Here is a 20,861-nt window from a genome sequence, read left to right as displayed (position 1 = left end):
TCTTTTTCTTGTTCCCATCATAAAATAATACAGTACTGATACAAGACAAACTTGTAAAGTTGGCAAATTTTTTCCAGTATCCCATGCTTTAAGGTCTTAGCATTGTATTTGGCCATAAACCATGCAAATTGTGCCTCCTTGGCAACGCCGTATAAATTATTATTACTCAATTACTTTTCTGTAGACCAGAGAACAAATATGAGTTTATCATCCCAGTTTTTCCCCCATTTTTGTCCTCGGTTTACTGAGCTGTAATACAACTATTCTCCCTTCTTCCTTGTCACTTGACTCTTTCACTGCTGAGATATGTAGAAAAGAATATGACACTCCTTATCAAAATTCACTTGATTTATACACCATTTTTGCAGTGTTTTATACATAATTATTTTAATATTGTAAATTTCTTACAGCAGAAACTTTTTTTCATTGACAGCATTAAAATAAAAGTTTGAAATACACATTACAATATTCAAAATACTGAAAACATGCCATTTTTGAGTCTTTCCTAAAGATAGTGAGATACTAGCTCAGGTATTATGATCTATAAGGAAATGGAGATTCAAGGAAACCTAAGAGCTTAAGGAAGGTTACTAAGATAATAAATACCACAGCTAGAATTTTAAAAGTACCAACTTCCACATTTATCAATTAAGTTGTTTTTGAGACATCTAAATAATAAAACAGTCCATAATATTCCCCCTAACAAGAGCATTTCCAATAAAAAGATTACTGAATTTTGGAAAATTATTTTCATTATCAAAACATATGGAAAAAAGGAAGATGAGAGAAGGAAACAGACAAGCCATATTACACCATCTAGAAAAATAAGTTTTTAGAGATAGTAAAATCATTCTTTGTAACTTCAAATAACTGTTATTTAGTCACATTTGAACTCTGTCCTTAGCTGACCACACAGCAAGCACAAGTTTTAAATGCCAGAAATATTGCACAATAGGCAGATGCCCCGATTAGATTGGGCTTGCAAAAATAATTCTAACATGGCTAGAGAAAGTATGAGATGGCTTGTCCAAGACCTTTTCCCAGGTAATAAAGTTTGTGTTAAATACAGTGGTAGCCAGAGGAGATGTGATCCTTTGAGTAAAATTGTATGTCATTCAGATAGTTTAAGCTAACACCCCACATGATTGTGTACAGGGTTAAGGGGAGGCAATTAAACCTACAAACACATACACACTCACATCACACATATGTGTATGTAATAGTAAGGATTCAAAATGTAATCTCCAGAAAAGAAGGGACCAATATCTTTGTAAGCAATAAAAGACAATGTCCTTTGATCAGACTCTGATACCTTTGACAGTGGGCTTGATGCAGGTGTTAGAAGGAACATATAAAGAGGCCAGGAGATGTACCTACATGAATAATACAGGGCAACAGATATTTTTTCAATACTCTATGTGAATGATAAAAAAGTACCTTATGATATTAAATATTCCCATCTGAGTTTTCCCACTAGTAGATGTTTCCTTATATTGAAAACATCCAACAGAGAAAAACTTTAATAATTGACACTACTACTAACATGTTATTGATGTTTACTAACCCTACTATAGCTAATACTATCAAAGAAAAAAATAATTCTATTATACATTTTATGTAGAAACTCTAATTCAGAAACATCATATTCAATGTGCCTACATATACATAGATTTATTTTAGAGTTGCAATTATAAAGGTGTTCTTTTTAATTCTCTGAATCTTAAATTTTATTCCTAAAACTTAAAAAACGTTTTGACACAAACTATATGATTCTTAATGTTTTATTCATTAACATTAGAATTTTCCAAGTTATGTTACATTAAATTCAAAATGAATTTCTAAATATCTACAAGTAGTTTTTGCCTTAGGTTTAATTATTTTCTTATGTTAAATTCTTAGTAAGGTTTAGTTGAGTCAGTAGGTATAAATATTTGTGTAGCTTGTAACATTTCCATATGGCTTTCCAAATATGTTATTCATAATTACAGTGCCATCAGTAGTTAATAATCATGTGTTTATTAAAAATCTCCCCAATATTTGCTGACAAATTTTCTAGTTTAAAAATTTATTCATAACATCATTTTATATGACTTTTAATTTTATGAAAAACTGTACTGGAAAAAAATTTAAAATAAGTTCATCATTATTTTTTAGTGATTGGCTATGTTGTTGGATTATTACTTTCTTAATTCTATTTTTAAATTTCTTATATTTATATACAGTGTACATGAATCATAATCAAAGAATAAAATGATCCTGAAAAAATTGTTTTCCTGGCTTTCTTTTTTTTTTTTCCTGGCTTTCTAATAATATCACATCACTTTCTTTATTTGCATTTATTAAACTAAATATTACAGATTTTATTATGAAAAAAATCAACTTCTAAAACTTCAAAAAAGAGTACAGGAGATAACCCAATAAAACACTTCTAACAATATGTTTCAGTTAATTTCCAAAGAATAATACTTTTGTTCGTATATATGAAGCAGCCACCACCATTAGTTTTATTTTTATAAAAGAAAATTTATTTTGTCAGTAGATATACTTGTTTAATTAAAAAATAATACAAATCAACTTATCTTCTTGTAGAAATAAGTACATTTGTTTTACCACACCTTATAGAACAATGTCATTTTCTAATGTCCATCCCTGGAGAAGCAAGTTGGAATACATAATATTTTAGATGTAATAGAAACAAGAAAAACATCACATTAAGCATTTTTAAAGCAAAATACAGAGGCCATAATCAACCAAAACTTTAAATATATGATTTGATATCTCTAATCCTCCTTGTATCTAATTTGAGTCCAACTCACTTTGAGTGGAAATTTTATATTTGTAATTACTTATATTTTCAATGTACCCATAATTACTGCAAGAAATAATTAAGGTGGAATCCAGTCTCAGAGCTTCTGATTTATTAGGTAACTTTTGCAAATTTGTTTTATATGCAATTCATGTGTGAAGGAAAACATTAAAATAGCCATCACTACACTGTACAGCAATTAGCTTGAGTGTTCTACTAGACTGTGAGTTCTTTGAGGGCAAGAACTATAGCTTTTTAATGATCTATTTCCACCACTTAGCAGAGAGTTTTTCATGGCATGTATCCCATAAATGATCATTGAATCACTGAAAGAATGATGACTAGAGGGAAAATCCCACTGTGCAATATACTTCACTTGAATTTCTCCTCTAAAAGAGAAACCATGCTTTTGTTGACTCTCTACAAGGATTTGTAGTTTTCAGGACGTACTCAGTGCTTTGATTTCATTACAATTCAAATCCCCATCATTAAAGTTTTCTCAAATATTTTGAAGCTAAAGCACTTTCTGTAGCATGGAAGTTTTCTTGATATTTTCAATTATAATCACGCCAATTTTTAAAACTCACCATAGCCCCTAAAGGAGAGAGAAGTAATCTCAAAAGTACAAAACCATGAACAAGGGCAAAGAAGCTTGGCATTTGCCAAGTAACAATAAAAGACAACACAAGGTGTTATAAGGGTGTTTTTGGTATTAATTCCTTGTATTTTCATAAGTCCCAGCTGCCAGGCACACTTACACAGTTTCTGTTAAAAGCGTGTCTTCTTCCTGTGTGTATTAGAAAGAAGACTCAATATTGAAAGCAAAAATGTACACCCAAGAAGGATTCAAGGAAGATCTGCAATTACATTTCATGGGAAATAGGAAATGACACACCTACCAAAGAAAAGTACGGGGGTGCTTGAGTAATCGAGTCGGTTAAGTCTCCCACTCTTGGTTCTGGCTCAGGTCATGATCTTGGGGTTCTGAGATGAAGCCCCAAGTCGAGCTCTGAGCTGATCACAGAGTCTGCTTGAGATTCTCTCTCCCTCTTTCTCTGCCCCTCCCACTTGTACTCTCTCTCTCTCTCTCCCTTTCTAAAATAAATAAATAAATAAATCCTTTTTTAAAGTATCTATATATGCATAAAGCATACTTAAGTCATAAAGAAAGGTCAACAAACGTGGCCAGATCCTATTCTGTCTTACCTGATATCAATGAGGATTTCTTGGTGCAATTTTATTAATTGATGTAAAATAAGTTTTCATTAGTTTTCACATTGACTCATAAATCGTGTAACATTGAAAGTGTTGTATGTGGAATGTCCATGTCCTGAAGAATCTAAGGTGGGCAGTTCTCTGAATAGATTTTGTCAGCTGAATATGATGGATTCATTTTGTCTCTGTCTCTCCGTCTCTATATCTGCTTCTCTCTCTCTTTCATCAGAAACCATTGTTCTTTCCCCAGCTCGTGGTTGAAAACATGCTAGACTCTGTTGACTTATTTTTCACTGGCAAGATTTTCTTCAGCAAGTTGAGCTATAAATACAATTGAAATAAATGTCTGCAATGGATAGAACACCATAAATAAAGTTTCTTTCTTACTTTTACTCATTGTGGTTGCTTTAGTTTTAAAGTTTTGTATGAGTATAGAGATTGATGTGAGGTCTGGGTCTATGTTATAAGAAATAAGAAATGGTCTTCACTTAAAATGAGAGAAAATGCAAAGTAATGTGCAAGTAAAAGTTATTCAAAGTTCCATAGGCATTATGAAAATAAATGCTAGATTACGACAAAAAATAATTAAAATAAATGATTTCGTTTTATACTATATTTTTCTTAAGAGAACTACATAAAATATTGTTTCATTTATTATAATAAAACCATAGAAAGTACTTAAGGGCACAACCTGAGTCTCTTTTTTAATGAGATAGGAATAGGTTCATAGAAATATAAGTACTTACCAAGAAACAGTTGGTTAATTCTAGAATTGGATTAGATATTAGTTTTTCTGACTTTTAAATCAATTAGTACCCCATACTATTTACTTATCTACAACATTATAAAAATGTCAAAGTATTTTGCCATCCCTTTTGCAATATTATTTGTGATAGCATCTACTGTACATGACAAGTATTTTGTCTCCTTCTTCATAATTAGAAGTCCAGTGCATAGAGCACTATGTGCCTACAGTAGAGTTAAATAATATCGATTGAATAAAAGAATTCCTCATTCTGGGATTTACTGCTGTCCTTAAGAGGTGATTTCAAGATACATTTCATCAAATATATTTAACTCTATGGTATACTTTTTTCTGCAGATAGTACTTCTGAATAGTTTAGTAGGGATCTTAAGTACATCTGCACAAAATAAACTGTTTTTATAAACAAAATCCTAAGAATTAAAAAAATAGACAGGATAAGAAATGAGGATAGAGAAAATAGCAATCTTCATTTACATCACAAATGGATTTTTTGTTAGCTCTTCAACTACTATACAAATAAGTTGTAAATTTAAAATTTTAAATTTAACTGAAAATTTAAAAAAACTCTTAGAAAGAAAGAACTCACTGGAATTATTTTTAAATTATCAATAACTGAAAAAACAGAACTATTTGGGTATTTGCAAATGATCCTACCTCTAGACTTTAAGTTATGTGATATAATATATTTCATTTTTGTTTAAACCGCTTTAAGTCATGATTATCTGTTACCTACAGTCTCAAACATGCAGATACTGATGTCTTACCCTTGACAATAGTATTATTGCTTGATTAGTCTTTGAATCTTCCTGATATCTAAAACAGTCCTGGTAATAGTAGAAACCAAATAATCACTTTTTTAAAAAAACAGATGCATAAAATGATGAATAAATTGTAGTGAATGAAACAATTAAGATAGTGATAGGGAAAGCTAATTAACAATATAGAGTATTGAAAATAAATCTGAGTGAAGAGGGAATCCCTGGGTGGCTCAGAGGTTTGGCGCCTGTCTTTGGCCCAGGGTGTGATCCTGGAGTCCTGGGATCAAGTCCCACATTGGGCTCCCTGCATGGAGCCTGCTTCTTCCTCTTCCTGTGTCTCTGTCTCTGTCTCTGTCTCTGTCTCTGTCTCTCTCTTTCTCTCTCTCTGTGTCTCTCATGAATAAATAAATATCTTTTTTTAAAAAATCTGACTGAAGAGGTAGTCTGGCATGAGTATTGAGAAAATGAGAGGAGTTTCCATATAAGAGAAATGGCATGAATCATGCACTTGAGTTAATGTGAATTAAACTATTTGTTGGAGAAGTTATGGAGAGTACATTGGCAGAAAAGGAGAAAATGATGATGAGGAATGAAAAATAAGGTGGGAAATAGTGTGCAATTTTTAATCTTTTATTCTTTACCATTAAGAGAAGCAAAACAAAAACTAAAGACAAGCTCACTATTAAATAAATAGCTACATTACAATAGTGGATGAAATAGCTTATTAACTTAGTAATTAAATGAAAAAAATGAGTACAAATTGTATATTTGCTATGATTACAAGGACAGCTGTTGTTAAATAATATATGTGAGAGCATTTCTGCTCACATAATGGCAGTCTATATTGTCTTAGATTAGTCACCCTTCTGACAGATAAAATACACACTCTGGACAAAATATAAAAAGCAACTATTTGAAAACATGGAAAGCAATAAAAAAAATTCAGAAACTGGAGGGATTTCAACCCGTGAAAAAAGAGAACTTCATTCACTGACATCCAATTTGATAGAACTTTTCCCCTTAGGGCATTTTCCAGTGGCATCTGGAGGCTATAGTCAATTAGGAAGTCTCAGTTGTATTATGGTGATGTGTCAGAGGACAATGTTGAGGGGTTTACAAAGAAATTGGAAATTTAGATGGAACATACAGGAGAGGAGGGAACCATAGAGTAATGTGTTTCAATATCTGCATATAGGTTCCCCTGGAATTACTGGCTGTTACTTATAAATCCCTGCCCAATTATATTGCTTTATTCAAATAGTTATTTGTTGGATATACATTTCAATAACCACTTTTTGGTCACTTCTGTTGTATTTATTTTTATAAGGTATATGGCAATATTCAAGATCCCTCATCCTATATAATAGGAGATCTCAGAATTTCTAAGTATTTTTTGATTCTATCAAATATGTTGTCCTGATACACTACTGTTTTAGTAGTGCAGTAGTAGTGTAGTAGTTCCTCAGAACCAGTTCCCTTGGTAGGACATCTGGGCAGCTAATTTTATGTTAATAGTTGTAATAGTGTAGTTATTAAAAATTTTATCTTCACCTTTTAAAGCATTCAAAGGCATGCATTTGGATTAGCTTAGGAAATATTTTATAGTGAAAAATGTCTGGTATCATTTTATGGGTAATTATGGGTCTTCTGAATGATGATGAATGAAATACTAATGTCAAATAAAGAATCAAGGAGTTCAGCTCTGTTTCTTCCTTGACTTATTCATTAAGGACATTGGTTCATGACCACAGTTTAAAAACCTTCAAATTAAAAAAAAAAAAAAAAAAAACCTTCAAATTTTCAGAGTTTACAAAGCTCTGAGGATTTGTGCCTTACTCTTGAGAATATTAATTTTTGGAGAGACCTTTATTCTTCCAAGATATAGTACAGTAAGTAAAAAATAAGATAATGCCTAAATTATGGGATTGTGATGAGTATTAAATGAGATACATACATAAACAACAAGAGCTATGATCTGCTGTGCATTCAGTACTCAATAACTTTTGATCTACCACCCAGTACTAAACAATAATTTGTCCCACAGTGAGATCATATAAAGTGACCCCCACTCTAAATTCGTCCAAACAGTTAAAAGGTAACCACCAGTATACTCACTCCTAAAAATATTTACTTCTTCGGGTTAAACATTTCAAGCTTTCTTAAACAATTCCTGCTTTTGCTAAAGAATACTTTCTCCTCATATTCCACATGTTATTTCTGTGAAGAAAGTCCAAAAAGTATTAATTCTGGGCCTTTTTCTGACCTTTCCTCTTTTTGTCCTTAGGAATGAAGATTGACTTATGTGACTGGGAGATAGGATAGTTCACATAAGCTTAGCCACTAGGATTTTTGTCATTGTTGGGAGATAATTCTCCATCGTTCTCTCACATTTCTGTTTATCTTGTGACAGCTTTTTATTCCAGACTACCTTTTCAAGGATTTTTTTTTTAATCAAATAGCCATAGAAGATAGAGAGTATCTCCATCCAAGATAGAGGCATATTTTTTCACTGTTCAGGATAATAAAGATGATGTACCTACCTTTCATGACAAAGGTCTGAAAGGTTGGTTAGAAACTCCTTTAAAAGACAGTGGTTTCCTAAACTTAGCTGTTACTCAAACTCACTGTGTGCACAGTAGCCACCTGGGCAGCTCCACATCATTCCCTCAGGCAAGAAGAACTGATGCAAACATGAAGCTCTGCTGTCTACTGTAGTAGAATAAAGTCTTTTGTCTCTAAACCAGAAGTCTTGTATCTTGAGCCAGTATCTAGATTTACTTATTAGCTTTAGAAGTAGGGTAAAATCACAGACTCCTTACAGTTCCTGACTATATGTATTTTTTCTTTCTTTCTTCCTTTTACAATCTCATTAGGGAATGGAGCACTCAATTAGCGCACAGTCTACATCAGAGGGCTCATGAGCATTCCTCCATGAGGTGTGAATAGATAACCCTGGACTAGTAAACATGGCACAATTCCTGTAAGAAAACTGCTCCCACTCTCCTTCACAAGGTATAGCAATAGTACAACATGCAATATATAGAAAAAGCAAGGAAGAGAAATAGACAAGAGGGAGAGTCAGACCATACAGTTGTTAGCTACTAGAGGACTGCAGTTGGCTATAAGTACTACTTAGGCTCAAAGATTGCTTTGAATTGAGCAATATCTGATTTGACCTCAAAAACATTTTGGGTCAGAGTGAAAGTGAGCCAAGTTTCTTCCTATAGATAGATTGTGGCTCAAACACAAATTTGCTGACACTTATTAAAAAAAATTCTCCATTTTTAGACATTGCTTTAGAGACACAGCAGTTCTTACCATTTACAGGGGCTTGAACTAAAGATATGCCAGTATAAATGGAGACACGTGAACTAGAATCTAAGGTGATGAAGTAAGCAGGAGACAGAGAAGAAGGTATAAGTATGCAAGGTATTTACTAAGTGGAATAAGAAGTAGGTCAACATTAAGGTATAAAAGGTGAGGGAAAGAGAAGTACGAAATTATGCAAACTAAATGTTACCGCTCTTCCGCAATTTTATAGACAAAAAATATTTCACATACTGTTAAAACTACAAAGCAATTTTGAAGACATCTAGTTCAGAATGTTCACTCTGTGAATGAGGAAATTGCCCGGTATCATACGGTAATTACTAATGGTCTTTAAATTTGAATCCAGATCATGACAACACTAACTTCTCACTAAACCTTCAGCCTTCAATCTCCTTCTTTTATTATCTTTTATTATCTCTTATTATCATCCCTTAATTGCTCTTAAGTAAATGGCTAGGACTTCTTTATGTTATTCTTTGAAAGGGGAGGGTGTGAGAAGAGAGGTCAAACAGATTCAGAGAGGTAATAGTAAAGCAACTACATATAACTTTCTAAAAACAATCTAAGTGATTTACTTGTCTTTTGTACAAAAGCAACATAAATACAATTAAGTGAGAATATACTCATTTAATGCTTTACCTATTAATTTTAGTTAAGAAACTAAAAACTCATATCATTTGACAAACTGTTCTCAGTAGTTAAAATTTTGGTCATTTTCTATAAGAAAAGTCAAAGAATTTATTTGCAAGTATTACTTTTTAATGTTTTATTCCATTCCCCCCCTCCCTGAGAATGCAATTGTAATGACAGTATAATTCTTAGTGAGAAAATCAGAGTTTGTCTTTAATTATTTTTAGTAACCTGAACTGTATATTTGTTATGTTTCTTTACTCTCTTTTCACTGAGAATACCTGAGTCACCTTGTTCATCAGGAAATGATGGATGAGTAAGAGTTTGCTTCCTTATCCATTATTGAACACACATAAGTTTCCCTTTTTGGAAGCCACATTAGTGTAAAAATCAATATAGTACTTAAATCGGCTACACCATCAGCATCATCAATTGAGTTTATGAAGGAGCTACCTCACCAAATAGTAACCAAAACTAATTTGAGTCCAATTATTGTCCATTGAATAAAGGTTTCTCACTTATCACTAGATTAAGAGCCTGATTAGGCCCAGTCCGTGATGCAATATTGAAACAAATGTGTACTTCCGAGTTCATTCACCCCAGCCTTAACTGCAAGCCACTTAGAATGGAGAAAATTCAACACTTAGTGTATTTAAGAGACAAATATTGCTCTTGACAGAATGGAATTATAGACTCTCAGGTTTAAAAGTGACTTCAGAAGTTAGTCTAAACACACAATGCTGGAGACCCTCTGAAAAATTTCACCCAACTAGGCGTGTTTATTCATGTGTATAAGTCCTCTATTCTCACCTACTCTGCTGGGTAACGATCCTGATTATTTCTTTTTAATCTTTAGCACTTCCCTTGCCAGATTACATATGTATCGACACCCCCCTCCAAATTTGGCAGAAGTCAAAATGAACAAATCATTGTAGTCAGTGTTTATTTATAATGCTAAGGTAAACTTTGCTTTTTGAATTGCTCCATTTTGTGTTGACAGAAAACATACAAGCACACATAAGAAAACAATTAAGAATCTCCCTTAATCTCAAAACATTTTGATATATAGAAATTAAGGACAAGAAGTTCCCCTTGAGGCCATTCAATTCTATCCTATAACTTTCTTAATTGGAATATGAAGCATAAAAAACAATCTTGAAAATTTCATTTTATTTGTGAGGTCAGCTTCATGTCAATAAAATATTTTTTTACTTTCTTACACAACTAGTGATAGGTCTCTCAATTCCAAATAAAGATGATGGATTGACGTAGGATTACATTTTCACCTCTACCTAGTTACTAATACATGTTTGCTATTTTAAAGTGATCAGACAAAAACAAAACAAAAAACAAGCAAACTAGGAAGGTTTTAATACTTTGGAGCAAAGAAGCCTGTTGGCACTGTTGAGATTAGTCAAGTGTTGTGAGGTATAGCGTGTGTTGATAAAGTTGTATAGTATAATGCAACATATTATAACAAATTGTTGCCAATTATGTCTGCTAATTTCCTTATTGATTTTACCTAATTTTTTCTGTTACCTTTTAGTTCCATGACTCAAAATTTTCATTCTTCCATTGTCAATGAATTAATTATAGTTGGATCTATCACAACTGTCTATAGCTTATCCTCATACTACCTGCTCTCCTCACAGTTATTGTTCATATTTATCATTCTCCTCAAAATCTTTAGTGACATTCATTGAAGGATATCTATGAGATAAGTTTCAATTTCTGGTGGGACTTCAGAAAAGACTCCAATTACCCCTTCTAGTCAATGTTTTTAAATCTTATTAAGCAGATTGTACTCTTCACCTGTCTTCAAGTGTATAGTAACTACACATCTTCTATTTTCTTTCAAATTTCCAATTTTATTATATAGCTCAATTTTGGCTATAACCACACTTACATTTTCCAGATTATATTATCTAATTATTAGTATGACACTGGTTTATCTCTTTGCAGTTGCTTTTATTTCTGCCTGTTGTGACCTATTCTTCATCTCACATTCTGAAATCATTCTTCCATAAGATGGCACTTCTTTGTAACACTCCTGACACCAATATTCTCTCCCTCTTCAGAACTTCTGTAATTACTTGTGCTGAAAACATGTGTCGATATCTCTTTTTGTCTAGAATGGAAATATCTTGAGAATAGAAAAACATCCATCATAGTTTCTGCTCTATCCTGTAAAATAATACATCCCTATTTATCTGTGATCTCTTTATAGCATGGCTGAATTAATGTGCTAGTAAAATATATGGAATTTATTTATCATGGTCTTCAGTTCTTCTAATCTAAAGTTAAAAAGTAACCCCAGATATAGAAATTGTTTTCTGATTTTCCATGGTCTAAGATGTATATTAACTCTCTCAGTACCCAGAACAGAAAACGCCTATTAAGCACTGTATTTGCCGAATAGTTTCTACTTTTAAATGGAGGTTTTGAATTTATAGACTAACTATTCAGTATTATTCTGAGCTAATCAAGTAACTACATGTTTTTGTTTGTTTGCTTCATTTTTGTAAACACAGTGTAGCCTTACTATAGTAAAAAGGATGAGGACAGAAGTTAAGTGGCCTTACAATTCTCTGAAAAGCTGTTGGTCTTGAAAGATGCAAGCAGCAGAATTCAAACATCTTATTTGCTTTTCTCAGGGTCTTGATCATGAGGGTTCCATGGCTTTTCTCAGGGTCTTGATCATGAGGGTTCCAGGAATGAACTCATTTGAGAAAGTTCTTGTTCAGAATATCTTGCTATAGCTTCTGTCCCCATGTACATGTTTGGGGCTATGTGACTGAGAAGAGGACATTTTGCCACTTATAGAATTAAAAAGCGTCTTGGATAAGGGCCAGTAGAGATGCATGCTGGAAATCACACCCTATGGTACCACAGCAGAAGCATGAATGCTAGTGAACAGAGTGGCCTCACAATGCTGGAAGTTTGATAAGAGGCTATAAAGGAGTGAAGATCAGTCTACACAGTGAGCCTAATAGGAATTAAATCTGAGTAATTATTAAATTATTAAAGGAGTGACTCTTTCAAAGTGCAAGATTGCAGTGCACCCACATTTATGGCAGAAGAAATGTTATTTTAATATCCATTAGCAATCTTATTAATTATAAGTCTGTAATGAATTATGCAGTCCTCATTGGTATAGTTACATTTTTTGAGTTCAACTGCAAACTTTCATGTATAAAGTATACTTTATATAACTTTATATACTTTAAAGTAACTTTATATTTACTTTATATTTCATGTATATTTTCATGTATCAGCAAAGCTGCTGACCTTCAGTTCACCAAAAACTATCAGTTTCATAATGAATAATATTGAAAATGTTTGTCAGATGTGAATTGCAAGCAATATCTATTTATAACACAAAGAACTGATACAATTTAGTAACCTAATTATTCCCTAAAAAGTAAATTTTCAAAAATGCTTTGCTTTGTTTTGTTTAAATTATATTACAGGAGATTCCTTGGCATATAACAGCATTGAATCTATTAAAAGAATAGAGAACAAAATTCAACAGAAGTCTTTTAGTACACATTCCATTATTAAAGCATTTACTAAATGCTTTGGTTTTGTGATGCTGTGTGCCTATAAATGCATTTTTAAACTTTTACATACAGGTCATTAGAAAAGTGAAATTAACTTGGAATACTAAAAGAAAATAATTGAGGATATTACTATACTTTCTGGCGTTTAATGGATTGCATTTCTAACAGAAAAATAAATAAATGTGCACTGTCTTCTTGAGAAATCACCAATTTCTGATTCTATGTGACCAAGTATTGGCCAAATGTATAGTTGCGTGACTTATTCCTTACCTAAGAGTACGTTAAATGCATCTGAAGTGGAGTAGACACTCAAAAAATGCATATTATATTAGCATATATTTTAAATTATTAGATTTATGTTTTGATTGTGGCAAATATTTATGTTAACCAACCACTCATAAACTTTTTTTAACATTCTCTTTCTGTATTCAAAAACGAAATATAGGGCAGTCCAGGTGGCTCAGAGGTTTAGCACCAACTTCGGCCCAAGGTGTGATCCTGGAGACCTCGGATTGAGTCCCATGTCAGGCTCCCTGCATGGAGCCTGTTTCTCCCTCTGCCCATGTCTCTGTCTCTCTCTGTGTGTGTCTCTCATGAATAAATAAATAAAATCTTTTTTAAAAAAGGAAATATAAATTCGATTAAATATTATGCAGGTTAGAAGAAATGGATTAGGTTTTATTTTAGAACAACTTTCAGAACCAACAGAATTTTAGCAAGATTGTGAAGGACACGTGTTTTTAGAGATTCAGGGATTGTTGATCAGGAGAATTTCAGTTAAGTTACCATTCTCCTAGGCTCTGACAGTCATCTTCAACAGAAGTAGCACAGGTTTAATATACAGGGAGCTTTCCAGGAAAATAACTACTGAATAATAGGTCTGCTGCACTATTTTTCTTAATGTTGTTCAGCGCTTTTTAAAGAATTATCCACCACTGTTGAAGATCATATCATTGTTTGCAATGTCACCTGTGTATTAGCATAACTGTGAATGAGTTACGTGCAATTAGAACTGCCAATTTAATACACACACCAGTATCATTTTGCATTTCTAATTGTTGGATTCCAAATGAGTCTGCTTATATGTGAGTACATGACCGCCTCACTGTGTTTTATAGAAATGGATGCTGTATTTGTGTATCAAAATACAAATTATTCATTATTGTTAAAACTTTACTTCCATTTCTCTTCTGCATTACAGTTAAGGCATTGTATTGATTTTTTTATGAGGCAAGAATGCCATGTTTTCTATGGATTTAACTTCCAGTAGTAAAATTTTTGTAAAATAGGAAGCTGTGTCTCATAAGGCTAAAAATCACTGGCCTAGGAGATTCCAAGAAGGTCAGATTAATCTGTTTTATTTTTCAAAATATTGTACATTCCTCCAAGGATCTAATTTACCAAACACATTGAATCTGCTGCTAGAAGTTAAAACATGATTCTGATTACAATAGATGCAATTAATATTGAATGGATAACAAATGAAAGTAGTACTCAAGGTTGCAGAAGGATGAATTTTGCCCATGGAAATATCATATCAGTGGAAATGAGACAGTTATTAAATGTATCAAAATTTTAAAGCTCTGAGAAATCAAACTAATGACAAAGAAAATAAGTGTGAATTAAGGAGAAAATGATGTGAGAAGTCATCAGAATGGTGACTTGAAATGACAAACATACATTTTTTTGTGGGGGTTTTGTTTGTTTTGTTTTGTTCTGTTTTGCCTGAGCTTAGGAAAATTAGATCAGTGAGTCATTCTTTAGATCTATGACAGCAGGAAAAATAAAATGATCCTAGTGTGAGGAAGAATTAGAAATAACTTCTGCTCCATTATATCATTCATATAAATTCACAACTAGTGTGAATAATGAGTTTTTTTTTTCATTAAGAACTCCAGAAAACAGAGCTTGTTTTCAGCTTCTAGTATGAAACAACATTTTCTTTTACATTTGGTTTTTTGTTGGAAGGAAGAGAACTAGAAGTGCTAATGTTCTCTGGTATGACTTGTTTTTGGCTAGAGGGAGGGAAAAGTAAAATAAAAATAATATGTCAGTTTTGCAGAAAAAGGTGCAGAGAGTAAAGATGTTATGCTGACTTCTAAATAAAAGGAAGAGCTCAGATTCCTGCTAAGGGTTGATTCTGAAATAGAATATGTCATGACTAATGGCCTCTCATTTATCAAAGAGCTAGAGCATAGGCTATTAGTAGAACATATAGCAGAAACCTCAGAAGGACTTAATGATTGAAATTCTTCCAATATATCCAAGGACGTGAATGACAAGAACAGGTATTTCAAGGGGTGAAATTGTTGATAAGTTTTCTTTTCCTGATGTATAATCAACTGATACTATATGAAATGATGTGAGATAGTTCATTCATGTTAATAAACTACTTTGTTGTGTTTTGACTGACCGTGGGAGTGGGGAAATTCAAATGTGTGCATGCATACACGCACATTTATTCAATCTGCTGATTTCCAATGTGGAATCACATGCTATGTGAAAATGACCATCTCCAAAGAAATCCAAAAAGCAATAAAACCTATCACTTATTTGATATCTATAGTGTACAGTGGGCTTCACACACTATATTTCATATAATTCTGAGAAGTTGGAATTCAGATATTTTCTCTATTTGATTCTGAAACTTATGTTCTTTATTCTTTGCCATGAACCAAATTTTTATATCTGTGCAAGAATTCCAGAGTTGTCAAATCTTACATCTCAAGCAACTGAAATGATTTAAGTAAGGGATTAAGCTGCAAAATGCATGCATCAGCATATACATGTATAATACTTTGTTTTAAAACATTGCAGTGAGGCGGCACCTGGGTGGCTCAGTCAGTTCCAGCTCAGGTCATGATCTCAAGGTCATGGGATTGAGCTAGGCTCTCAGAGGGGAGTCTGCTTGTCCCTCTCCCTCTGCCCCTCCCCCTGCTGGTGCTCTCTCTCTTTCTGTGGCTCTCTCTCTCTCTAAAATAAATAAATAAATGAAATCTTAAAAAAATATATTTGCAGTGAGAAACATGTTCTTAGCTTGGTTCTTGTATAGAGTTTTGTAGAAGTGTAATTGAGTGAATGGAAGAACAATGAGGAAACCATAAAAAGAATAATATTTAATTGCATAATGTACTTATTAAGTCATATCATCTATATACTTAAAATATTTAAAGATGCACACATATGAATAGTTGGTATGCATTTCATATATCTACATACACAACAATCAACATTTTTTTAAAATTCTGCAAATAACTATAGTTTAAAAATACTTACCAATGGTTAAAGTTTTCCAGAAGTCTTTTCATGTCTTCTACCCATTAATAGTGAATTATTTGTGGATTTTGGTGTTGAATTGTATAAGCTTTTTTATATATTTTTGAAACTAACCCTTTATCAGATATGTTGTTTGTAAATATCTTCTCCCAAAACCTGCTTTCTTATGTTATGTATATAGGGGGGAAAGAAAATGGCAAAAACATTTTTGGTAGTATCCCTTCACACAATCCTTTACATTTAACCCTACAATAAGATTAATCAGATCTTTCTTTATAGTTCCCAGAATTTGCATTCCTTCACTTTCCTTTCTATACCCTCAAATCCATTAATTTTATCTGAATTCCATGTTGGCCTCATTAACACTATTTATTTGTCTCTGCAATTTGGAATGGTATTATTGCTTATGTCCAGAAATTACAACATATGGTCATAAGTCTTATTTTGGTTTAAAGTGCAATTTCTGAAAAATATACCTAGGTTATCATGGAATGTAATCCAGGATCTGAAACACTTAGGAAACCAAATATTTATTAGAGTACACATGACCATACTGACTTTTTTATGAAAATTACAAAATAGGAAACATCATAAGCACAAAAAGTCAGTCTCCATATACATTTCTAAGAATTATACATATGTGGTTTTTATTCGAATGATAAACTAAGTTATTCTCAGCTAATAATCTTCCGATATGATCTCCCAGTAAAATTATAGAACTCTGTTAAGTCAAATTGAACTGAATTGAACTGAATTATTCATGCATCCTATACATTTACTGACTTTGACTTTTTGGACTACCTTTTTTTTTTTTTTTTTTCATGCATTTAAAGAGCCTCCCTTCTACCTTTCCACCATTTCTTAGTTTAGAGAATTAGCTTTCTTTCCCCTGAAAAAGAACATTAAATGTACAGTAGTTGAGTTACTGGAGCTTAACACTCTGCAAGATTGAGATACTGTCTGCTACTCATTCTATCCCTCATAAGACCAATTATCTAGAAAAACAAAATGCCTAGTGAAGGTTCTGGGTGTTCTCGCGATGCATGTGATTTTTTCTCTTGTTCATTAGTTGATGCCTTAAGAATTTAGATGTTTCTATATGAGACATAACAAATACCATCCCTAAATGTGAGCCTCAAATGTTTTTTGTTCCTAACTCCTGGGACATTCTGAATACATAAAGCTACAGTGGCGTGATATTGAAATGGTAATCAGAGAGAAGCACTTAGACCTAAACAATAAAGAGAAATTAAATTTAAATAAATTAAAGAACTCAGGAGGAAAAGAAAAAGAGCTGAAGTGTGAAATTTTCTACTTGGAATTTCCATGGATCTTCATCTTTGATTAGAAATCTAGTCACTGACTTCTGGAAAAGCTTCTGACAAAGCTTTTTGACATAGAAAAATATCAAAATGAAATCTGCAAGTTTGGCTCAGTTTCTCATTATTTAGCAGGAGATATTTCACTTACCACATCGCAAATGCTACATACATATGTCTCCTCACAAGTATATTACTTATGGATTAAAGACAACAATGCAATCCTCTGTGTCTATTCTCTGTGTTACTCTTATCCAATATACGCTGCTTCCATAACCTACTCAGAAATTACAAAAATTTCCCCTTTAGTAAGGAAAAATAAATAAATAAATGATAGGCTTACTTTAGTCTTTATCACTTTGTTGGAAATCTTTTCCAATTCAGAAACCAGAAATTTTTCCTTTCTTTTGAGTTTGAAAGTTGAGCAACACTTTAATCACCTGTGGAATGGACGTTAGATGGCGCTCTAGCCCAACTTTCCATCCAGTTAAAAGTCCTGGGTGGAAGGTTAGGAAAAAGCAAAGTTGCCAGACTTGCTTCTCTTTGATACTCTAGTAATGCTTCTCTTCGAAAGCTCTCAAAGAGAGAGGTTGTCATCAAGAGACCCTTTCTTACAGTAAAAGAATTAATAGTTCCTGGCTAAGAGTCAGCAGTGTGAGGACATTTCCCTGCCTCTTGGTACATGGCTCTAACCTTACTTTTGACCTTCCACACCTATCGTGGTTAATAGATCTGCAAACAAGTAATAGGCCCAGTTACATGATTCAAAAAATGTCCTTCAATTTTGACATCTGTCCCTGGCCTTCACGTTTCCTTCACAAAATCTGCGGGGAGTGGTAAAGTTGTTTATTAATGAGGTATGTTTGGCCCAGGAGCTTGTAATCTCTTTGAATCAAAAGGGATTTATTTAATCATTCCCCTCAACTGATGGAGTGTGCAAATGTTAAGCTTGGGTTAAATGATGCCATTAGCAGATGGCACTGACGCAGACATGTTTTACAACCTCTGATATAGCCTTTAAGCCCATGAGTGATCTATAGCAAAGCAGTAAATAACGTTTACATGATGTCTTTGAATAGGTCACAACATAGTCAGAGAATGACAAATGAAGATGAGCCATAAACTAGTTAACACTCAGAAATGATTCTCAGTAAGGCTAATTCATTCAGTCACAGACAAATAACAGAATTTTCTTCTGCCCACTTCTCAAGTGCTGACACTATTCTCTTAAATATGAGAGGTTATTAGATTGCATTTTAGGAGTTGAAGAAGAGACAGTTAGTCAAAGGAAATGATAGCCTAATGTATGTTGCATCGGGCATACATTACTGCTTTGGCTGCCTTCTGCCTTCTGCTAGTCCACACCTCATTAATTCCATTTGTACATTATACATGGTATTAACACTTGACTGATTAAATCTAAAAGGAAGATCCTGAACATAACCAACCTGAAAGAGCACATTTCCTTTCTGAGATATGTTAGATACAGTTTTCATTTTTTGTATAGGCATTTCTTAAGATTATCATATTGGGTTTTCAAAATTCATTTCAGTCAGATTCTAATTTGAAAAATTAATTACCAAAATGCTTACTGATATTGATTTAATCAGACTTGTAGCTAAATATTCTATAAATATAAAATAGTTTATATATATGGAATAGAGATTTCATACATACATTTTCTAAATTTAGTAAGAACACTAAACTACTATGACTAAAAACAGATATTGACTTCACATTTGCCCAAAACTACACTTTTCCCTAGAGGAATGAAATAGTGGACAACATAATGAAATTGACTTTTTTTTCTGTTGTTAAGGTTTCTTTTAAAATGTAAAGTTCACACCAAATCGATGCTTTACCTTACAATATATACTCCACACTAATTGCTGTATAATGGTGTGACATCTAGTTAAAACGTTTGTTATTTATTCACTATATATTACTGAAAGTAAATCTTCTCAGTCTAGTTCATGTTATTAAACCACTTAATCTATTTGAGACCAATTAAAACAAAGAACTTTTGGAGAAACATCTAGGATACAATGCTTCATATAGTCAGAAATATTTTTTGTGATATTCAGATGTAAATCATGAAGTAAGCAATAAAGGGAGAAATGAAAATTCATCTTTTATCCATTTTAAATATAGAACTATAGATAATTTGGTGGTTTTTATTAACATAATTATTTTGATTAGCTCCACGGTGGGTAATGTGAGGAGCATGATGTAATAGAACACAGATTCATGAAGCAAATAGTTCTGAGAACTCCAAAATCAAATATTAGCTTTTTGGCAAACATTTTCTCTAGTGTTGCTCAAAACTTCAGTATGGTTATTTGTAAAAAAAAATAAATAAAACTAGAATTCTCGTGAATATTAAATAGATAGTAATGTAGATGATGGTTTAGTGTTGAGACTCTGTAGTGATTTAAATAGTGCATTACTCCACATCTTTATAATAACCCGGCTTCTTAAAAACATAACTTTTTACTACACAATTCTATTAAAAGTAGCTTCCTAGTGTACTCACTGTCCAAAATGTTACATTACAATGTTTTTTTTAAATTACTAATCATGACTAAATAATTAGGCATATGTTAGGCATAGAAATAATATATAATGTCCATGTAAAAAAAGAAAATAGAATAATTTATACTGACCCATAGTAGATATAATAGTATACATAAAACTCAGCTTCAAAAGTGTTTCCACATCATTTTTTTCTCACTTGTGTAAGATAAGAAAAATTAGCCATATACCTTTAAAACCCATCACTGTTACATTAAGCATGCATCGTTGTAGGGTGGGTTTTTTCGTATTTATACGTATGTGTACATGTACATATATATATTACATTGAAAGACACAGGCATATACATATACACATGTATGCATCTATCTATATAAATTCATGTGCATCTTTATCACACAGAGCATATTCTGTTACCTGCCACTAAACTTTATAAATATGTCATTAATGTTTTTCCATGTGATTGGATATTATTTTAAAATATGTGGAATTTGGGATCCCTGGGTGGTTCAGCAGTTTAGCACCTGCCTTTGGCCCAGGGCGTGATTCTGGGGTCTCCAGATCAAGTCCCGCGTTGGGCTCCCGGCATGGAGCCTGCTTTTCTCTCCGCCTCTCTCTCTCTATCATGAATGAATGAATGAATGAATGAATGAATAAATAAATAAATAA

General features: G+C 32.6%; 1 long non-coding RNA gene across 1 annotated transcript in view; it reads right to left on the bottom strand.

Moving 5' to 3' along the window:
- Positions 1–4,018: 4,018 nt before the first annotated feature.
- LOC112649646 (uncharacterized) overlaps positions 4,019–20,861 on the bottom strand; it is a 34,135-nt gene continuing 17,292 nt past the window's right edge. Inside the window, exon 3 of the long non-coding RNA XR_003129703.1 lies at positions 4,019–4,342. This is a non-coding gene — a long non-coding RNA (uncharacterized LOC112649646). The remainder of the gene's footprint in view (positions 4,343–20,861) is intronic.

The sequence above is a fragment of the Canis lupus genome, chromosome 11 (assembly GCF_003254725.2).
Source record: "Canis lupus dingo isolate Sandy chromosome 11, ASM325472v2, whole genome shotgun sequence".
Lineage (NCBI taxonomy): Eukaryota > Metazoa > Chordata > Mammalia > Carnivora > Canidae > Canis > Canis lupus.
Note: the sequence above shows the minus strand (reverse complement) of the source record. Positions and strands in the feature narration are given on the sequence as shown.